Here is a 9,012-nt window from a genome sequence, read left to right as displayed (position 1 = left end):
AGTTAGCAGACCTACCTTAGCTACGTAAGGTAGATTCTCCTAAATACTTAGTCTTTAATAGATTTAAATCCATATTATTTTAAAGAAAATTTTTCTCCTTTAGAAGATTTTTTCCTTTTTTTTTTTTTTTTTTTTTTTTTACTCTAAGAATGACTTTTCAGCTTCCCATTGGTGTGACTCTGGAAAACATAAAACAGCTGTCTATGTGTGAATTCAGGCTGAGCAAATAAAGTTCTACCTTTTCACAAGCTTATCCTTAAGACTTGGTAATCATCATTGTAAATGCTACTCATACTCTAAAATGATGTCTCCAAAGAACAAAGGGTACATTTGAAGATCAGTTCTGTAATACCTCCTGGCCATTTGCAATGCCAAATAACATTTCTAAAAATATGACATTTAGTGCAGAGTACACATATTCACTGGTTACACTGTGCATACCATGATTAATGTAAAAGGTTCCTATCTTGCCTGAGCAACAGGAACTGTTACTGTGATTTCTTAGCTAGATGACTCAGAGAAAAAATAAGCTCAGAGATGGTAAGACTGTTTTATCCAGTATTTGTTTGGAATGCTAGGAAAATTGTACACATTATTTGTACTACTTGATTATTCTTAATTCATCTTTGTCTTGGTTGATTCATTATAACTTTTGATATGAAAATTTTGAGAATGTTATTTTCTGTTCAAAGATTTTTTCCAAAATTTTTCCAGATCTACAAGTTGAGAGTTCAAGGCTGTTTTTGAACTGAGGTCTTATTAATTCCAGAACCAGAACTCTATCCATTGAACTACTTAGCTGCCTCCAATATATTAATTGCCTTTTTTAGATCCACATCATCCACAAATTTGACATACACATTTTTCAATAGTTTCAAATACATTTGCTGATAAAACTCACTAGTTTTTATCTGGGAATACACCTCCAGAAATCTCTTTCGGCCCATTAATGTCACACAGGTCCAAACATTCAAGCAGATATAAATCCACCTGATGATACTATTACTTAGCATGCTTTTGTCTATCATGTCCACAAAGATAGCATGTGAAATTTTGAATAATGCTTTAGTAATCACCAATGTCCTCTTTTTGTTTTTTTGAAAATAAGAACAATATTTGCCTTTCATTAGTTTCAAAGCACATCTCCAATCCTTCAAGTTCTTTAGATGATCACTTGCTCAGCAGTCATATCTACCAGTTCATTTCCGTACCCTTCAATATAGTTTGTCATTTAGGGAAATGACATGAAGTCTTGCCATCTTTTCATTAAACCTGAGTTATTCTGCCTGCTAGTTAGGAAGAGAAAACAAATACATTAATAGTTTAACAATCAGCTTTCTCCTCATTATCATTTGTCATAATCTTCCTAATCATATAGTAATCAACTGTCTTTTTAGACACTCCTTTTGTTCTAAAAATATTAAATTAAAATAAAAAGGACTGGAGATGGTTTTTTCAGTCCTTGAGCAGGAATAGCAACTGTTAAAGTTATTAGAATTATTCAACAGTTTTGAATCATGACTTTTTGGTTTTTGCAGGACTATGATAAAAAAGTCAATTAAGATATACACATATATACACATACATATATGCACATGCATTCCAAGATTTGTTTTTCTTTTCCTTATCATTCATCACTATGCTTCTTCAAAGATTAAGACCCTAACTTTTTTTTCCCTTTGTGATAAAATTGTTTTACATTTATCTTCAGATAATTGATATTTCTTTCATTTTTTTCTCTTTCTGCAGCTCTGTCTCTGTTTCTCCCTTTCTCTCTGCTTCTCTCCATACATATAAAATATATATATATATATATACACATACATATTTATGAATGTATATGTATGTATATCTTTATAGAGACACTACATATGTATAGTCACATATGTGACTATACATATACACATAAATTTCATATATGTGTGTATTGTATGTATGTATATATGCATATGCTTATATCTATATATCTATCTGTATCTCTCTATATCCATAACTATTTAAATATGGAGAGAGAGAGAGAGAGAGAGGGAAATAGAGAGAAAGAGGAGGGGGAAGAGGAGAAATGTCAAAGATCTGAGAATAAATACAAAAGAATATCATAGTCCTTCAAAAAACAAAAAGTCATAATCCAAAACTGTTGAATAATTCTAGTAATGAATAAGAACAATAAATTTTTTTTACGTTTTGGTGATATTTAATTAGCTATCTTTGGAATAAAAGGAGTATACAAAAAAAAGACAAAGGTCCATTTCTAAAGGTGACTAGAAAAATGAAGACAAATGATGAGATAATTGTTCAATTTTTAATTTTTTTTCTTATTTACCAACAATGGAAGCTCAAGATAACTGAAGAGATGGTAGGATCTCATCTTACTTTCATGAATTTCATGAATGAAATTCAGATCAACTACAATGGAAGGTATTGAAATAATCTGATATGTATGAGCGCACATACATGTGCATGTATACACACATATGCATGTAAACTGATATAACAATACATGCAGACATATATGCATAAATAAGAGATACATATATGTATATATATATGTGTATATATATATATATATACATGTGCACATATCTATGCATAAAACATGTGTATAGTCTCATATATTCACTACATATGTGCACTGACCAACTCAGATTCTTTACATTTATATATTATTTACACACATATGTGTACATGCATGTGTACCCACATAATCAGAGCTGATAAGTATATTCTCTGTGTATATATCCACTTAACTATATGCTTCTTTAAACTGTTCTCTTTTTCTCCTCAATGGAATCAACCCTATACACGTATTCAAAATGCCCTTCTTAGAATCAGGACTATAGAATTTCCCAAGTGAAACAGATTTTCAGTAGAACTTCTTCTTGAACAAGGATCCCCTCTCCTCGATACCTGACAGGTGTATATCTGGACTTGAAAATATGTAGTGAAGACAGCCCTTGAATATCCTATTATGTCCGTGGATAGCTCTAGTTGTTGGGAAGTTTTTCTTATATCAAGTCTAAACCTGTCTCTTTGCAACTTTTATTCATTGCTACTAGTTCTGTTCTCTGGAGAGAAGTAGAACAAATCTAAATTCCCTTCTGTGTGACAGACCTTCAAACATTGAAGACAGATATCATGTACAAAAGTCAAATCTTCCTTGGGTTAACATCTTTATTTTAGTTAACCAGTCTTCAGATAGTAGTACCTTAGGGAATTTCACCAGCCTAGATGTCTGCCTCTGGACACAGTTCAGTTTATCAATGCCCTTCCTCAAATGCCATTTGTAAAACTTAATATAATTACACACCAAGTGTAGTCTGAACCAGTGACAATAACAACATGACTATTATGTCTTGGTATTGGAACCCAAAATCACCTTAATACTTTTTGATTATTTGATCTCATATTCTAACTTCTGAAGATTATTTTTTGAATTCTGACATTGAAGCATGGACCATATCACCAATCCTTTATATTAACTATTATTCTTAGCTTTATGTCATTCCTAGATTTAATAGTCATGTAAACGATGTTTTTATCCAAAACATTTGTAGCACAATAGCACAGTGTTAAGCCTAGATTCTTCAGGAATTAGACTGGAGACTTCCTACCAAATTGACATGGAAGCAGATGATCACATTTTTGTACTGAATGTTCTGTTTTTGGTCCACCTAAAAACAATATTATTCAATTTACACCTCTCTAGCTTGCCAACAAAAATAGCATTTAATTTATCTTCAAATGAATAATCATTTTATTAAGTGTGCATTAGGCATCGCACTAGGTATGTATATGGAGGGAAGGGGTGAGGTGAAGACAAAAATTAAAAAAAAAAGTTTCTAAATCTAAAGGAGTTTATATTGTAACAACATGTACACAAAGGATTAAGGCAGAAAATATAACTTTATACAAAATAAATAGATGTGATATAACAGGAGAGGCATTTAATAATTGGAGCAATCAACAATGATCTCTTATCCAAATGATATGAACTAAGAAAAGAAGCAAGGAAGAAATAAAGAAAAGAAGGAAACAAAAAAAGTAGAAAGGAAAATAGGAAGGAAGAAAGAAAAGAAAAAGAGAGAAGAAGAAGAAGGAGGAGGGAAAGAGGAAAGAAAGGAAAGAAGGAAGAAACATTAAATTTATTTTCCTCATTTTTTCTTCTGCTTATGTTCCTATCATCTCTCCCTCTTTCTCCAATTATTTGTTCTCCTAGAGTTTGGGTTTGGTTTGGTGATGACTTCATTATGAGAAGGTTGGTGATTTCTTATTATCTTGTCTCATCACTTAATGGCTTTGAGTTTTTCCTTAACTATTTTTGCTCTTTCTCGCTGAGAATATTATCCAACTTCAAGGTTATCTTCCTTAAACTCAACATAACTATGACTAATTGCCTCAATAAGATAATAAATTCCTTGTGATCCAAGTGTCTGACTTCTTTTATCATCTTTAAGCCATACGTTTACTATACTAAAAAACCCTAGAATGGCAAATTCTTTAAAAGTTTCCTCTGATGTTGTTTAGGTTGATTTTACTTGTATAAACATATTGGAGAGAGACATATAGTTGTTCTTGTTTCTAACTGATTTTATGTATAAAGAAACTGAAATAGAGGTTAAGTGACTTAGGTGGGGTCAGTTAGATATCTAAGACCTGATTTCAACTCAAATTTTCCTAATGTCATCTCCAGTGCCACAAAGTCACTCCAAAATCTTATTGTCTGTAGGTACTGAGAGTTTAAGTGACTACGTTCATGGTCAGATAGTCTATATGTTTCAAAGGCAACCCTGGATTTTCTTAATTTTAAGGTTTCCTCAGCTACCTACATCAAAGAACTTCTCCCTTAACACACAGGAGCATATGTTTGTATTTTTTTAATTAAAAAAAAAAAAACTAAAGTCTTGATTAAGGCAAACTATTTGAATTATGTTTTGTTGTGAGTTTGACTATATGCTTTTCCTAATCAAGGACAATTTATCTAAGGAATCTATCTCTGTCTTCTCTAGGTGAGTCAAATCATAAATGCTAAATTTCTAGTTAAACCAAGTTGATTGAAGCAAGCCGAGAAGTGAAAGTGCTATTCAAAAGTACCCTACAGGAATACCATAGGCTGATGCTTGCATATAGGAATAACATCAGAAATAAAATACAAAAAATAATCACTATCTTGTACAAAAGCATAATATGTGGGGAATCTGGAGTAATGCACATACTTCTGGTCATTGCCTCTCAGGAGACAAAAAACTGGAAAAGGTTCAGAGAAGAGCAACTTGAAATGATCAAAGGGATGGAGTAGCTTACATTGATTAAAAGGACTCTTCAGTTTGGAAAGATGAAGCTTGAAAGAACTATGATCAAAGTACATAAAATCATGAAGGCTATGGCTAGAGTAAACACAGACTTGTTCACTAAATCTGATAACATTGTTACTATCGAACATTAGTTGATCTTTGAGGAGTTTTAGTTCTAGGATAAAAATAAGGATGTATTATTTTACATAATGATTGATAAAAAATATGGACTTCTTATTGCAAGTAGTAGTACAAGTGGAAAATATATACATATTCATTGAATTTCAAAAGTTTAGAGATCATCTAGTCTAATTGGTACTGCCTAACAAATCACTATCCAGACTTTGTTCAAATATAGGGAAACTTGCTATTTTTTTGAGATTTCCTATTCCATTTTTCAATTTCTAGTATATCTTTACATCAGACAGAAATTTACCTCTTTGAAACTTTCCATTGTTATTCTCTGTCCTGTCCTTTGTATTAGATTGTAAATTCTTCAGTAAGATCATTTCATTAAAAGCATCCTTAGGATAAGTCAAGTTAACAAGTATTAAAGTGGTTTCTAAGTGAAAATTATCAGGTTAATATGTACTGCAATCTGTTTCCACATGATTTTGATTTTTTCTATTCTATTTTAAGAAGTTGGAATTTTAAATTATTCAGTATAGTGAGATCTACTGATAAACAATAAAAATGTTCATAAGTTTGTAAGAATTGATGTTATATCTTGATAGTTATGGGCAAAAGTATGGTTTGCAATTTCAAGATTTGCCAGTCAGTTTAATAGTTGAATTATAGAGATAATTCTGGAGTCTATATCGGTCAGTTCATAGCAGACAGCAAGTTTTTGATATTGTCATGTCTTCTTAGTTATTTGCTATATTTTTGCAACTAGCCATGATGTACCACACAGTTTCTACCATTTTATAGTATATACTCTATTGCTGTCTAATTCGGGATTACAAATCCTTGCTGACATGTTTAGAGACAACAATCTCACACTGAATAACTATCCCAAATGCATCCTTTTGTAAAACCAATTTTGTTTTCACACAAAAAAGTCAGCTCTAAACAATTGGAAAAATATTAAGTACTCTGGTATAGGTCAAGGGAATATAATTAAAATGGCAATACTACCTAAACTAGTCTATTTATTTAGTGCTATACCAGTCAGACTCCCAAGAAACTATTTTAATGACCTAGAAAAAATAACAACAAAATTCATTTGGAAGAACAAAAGGTCAAGAATTTCAAGGGAACTAATGAAATTAAAAATCAAATGAAGGTGGCCTAGCTGTACCAGATCTAAAACTATATTATAAAGCAGCGGTCACCAAAACTATTTGGTATTGGCTAAGAAATAGACTAGTTGATCAGTGGAATAGGTTAGGTTCACAGGACAAAATAGTCAATAACTACACCAATCTAGGTTTGATAAACCCAAAGACCCCAGCTTTTAGGATAAGAATTCACTGTTTGACAAAAACTACTGGGAAAATTGGAAATTAATATGGCAGAAACTAGGCATTGACTAACACTTAACACTATACACCAAGATAAGGTCAAAATAGGTTCATGATCTAGGGATAAAGAATAAGATTAGAAATAAATTAGAAGAAGATAGGATAGTTTACCTCTCAGAACTGTGGAAAAGGAAGAAATTTGTGACCAAAGAAGAACTAGAGATTATTGACTACAAAATAGAAAATTTTTATTATATCAAGTTAAAAAATTTTTGTACAAACAAAACTAATGCGGACAAGATTAGAAGGGAAACAATAAACTGGGAAAACATTTTTACAGTCAAATGTTCTGATAAAGCCCTCATTTCCAAAATATATAGAGAATTGACTCTAATTTAGAAGAAATCAGGCCATTCTCCAATTGATAAATGGTCAAAGGATATGAACAGACAATTTTCAGATGATGAAATGGAAATTATTTCTAGTCATATGAAAAGATGTTTCAAGTCATTATTGATCAGAGAAATGCAAATTAAAACAATATCATTACACACATCTCAGATTGGCTAAGATGACAGGAAAAGGATGTTGGAGGGGATGTGAGAAAACTGGGACACTGATACATTATTGGTGGAATTGTGAATGAATCCAACCGTTCTGGAGAACAATTTGGAACTATGCTCAAAAGTTATCAAACTGTGCATACCTTTTGATCCAGCAGTGTCACTATTGGGCTTATATCCCAAAGAGATCATAAAGAAGGGAAAGGGAGCTGTATGTGCAAGAATGTTTGTGGCAGCCCTCTTTGTAATGGCCAGAAACTGGAAACTGAGTGGATGCCCATTAATTGGAGAATGGCTGAATAAATTGTGGTATATGAATGTTATGGAATAATATTGTTCTGTAAGAAATGACCAGCAGGAGGATTTCAGAAAGGCCTGGAGAGAGTAAAATGAACAGAGCCAGGAGATCATTATACACTTCAACAACAATACTGTATGATGATCAATGAGATGATCCAGATCAGTTCCAATTGTTCAGTAATAAAGAGAACCAGCTACACCCAGCAAAAGAATTATGGGAAATGAGCCACAACATAGCACTTCTTCTGTTATTGTCTGCTTACATTTTTCTTTTTCTTCTCAGGTAATTTTAACCTTCTTTCTAATTCCGATTTTTCTTGTGCAGTAAGATAATTTTATAAATATGTATATACATATTATATTTACCATATTTTACATGTATTGTATTACTGCCATCTAGGGAAGGGGGTGGAGGGAAGGAGGGGAAAAGTTGGAACAGAAGGTTTTGCAAGGGTCAGTGTTTAAAAATTACCCATGTATATGTTTTGTAAATAAAAAGCTATAATAATAATAATAAAAATAAATAAATAAAACCAATTTGTTTTGACTCAGCCATTTGTTCAGTGCTCTTTTGTTGATATTTCATTGACTGAGTGCATGTTGTTATCCCTGAAAAACTCAAGTATTAAATATTAAATATATGTCATCATATACCTGGACAAGTGACATGAGATAGTATAAATGATAGTTATATTTCTATCCTAATATAAAGAAAAATTGATGGATCTTGGGACAATCTTAAATTTCAAGATTCAACTTGTAAATTGGAAAGTTCCTTATAGTTTTGAGTACCCTAACATGGAAATGGAATTTGACTTTTAAATAATTTGAGCTTATTTTAAAATACTTAAAAAAACCCAACTGATTAATATCTATATTAGCTTTTTGAGAATAAGAAAAATTCATCCTGACCAGAGCAGAATTTAACTAAAATGTTTCAGAATGTTCACTTCAATAGAATATATTTTAAAACTAGAATGATACAAAGATTAGCATGCCCCCTGAGCAAGTATGATTCTTGAATTCATGAAATGTTCAATATTTTTTACAAAAATAAAATAAAATGCCTATGAATCTTATAAACTTCTTTCAATTCATATTCCTAGATTTCATTTATTAAGTCAGGCAAGAACTTTTTGGTAGTTAATAAACACTTTTGTACATTTGCATTAACAACAAAGAATAGATAATTTTATAAGTCAATTACCTTCATAATAGTCCTTGTATGGCGCATATCCCACCAGCTCTTTATTCATATCCACAATCATTAGGAGGGAAGTGTGCTTTTTGTTTTATCCAATTATCATTTTAATACATATCTACCTGCCATATTAGTTGTTTTCTATTATATATTATCCATATTCCTCATCACCCAAAATTTTAGCTTTATTTTGA

The 9,012-nt window shown here is 31.4% G+C and overlaps 1 non-coding gene across 1 annotated transcript; it reads left to right on the top strand.

Moving 5' to 3' along the window:
• Positions 1-8,561: 8,561 nt before the first annotated feature.
• On the top strand, positions 8,562-8,663 carry LOC111720038. The gene has a single exon (XR_002769912.1). It is a non-coding gene; the product is annotated as a U6 spliceosomal RNA (small nuclear RNA).
• The last annotated feature ends 349 nt before the right edge of the window (positions 8,664-9,012 follow it).

This window comes from Sarcophilus harrisii, chromosome 3, assembly GCF_902635505.1.
Source record: "Sarcophilus harrisii chromosome 3, mSarHar1.11, whole genome shotgun sequence".
Taxonomy (NCBI): Eukaryota; Metazoa; Chordata; class Mammalia; order Dasyuromorphia; family Dasyuridae; genus Sarcophilus; species Sarcophilus harrisii.
The sequence above is the reverse complement of the archived record's forward strand: the minus strand, read 5'-3'. Positions and strand labels throughout refer to the sequence as shown.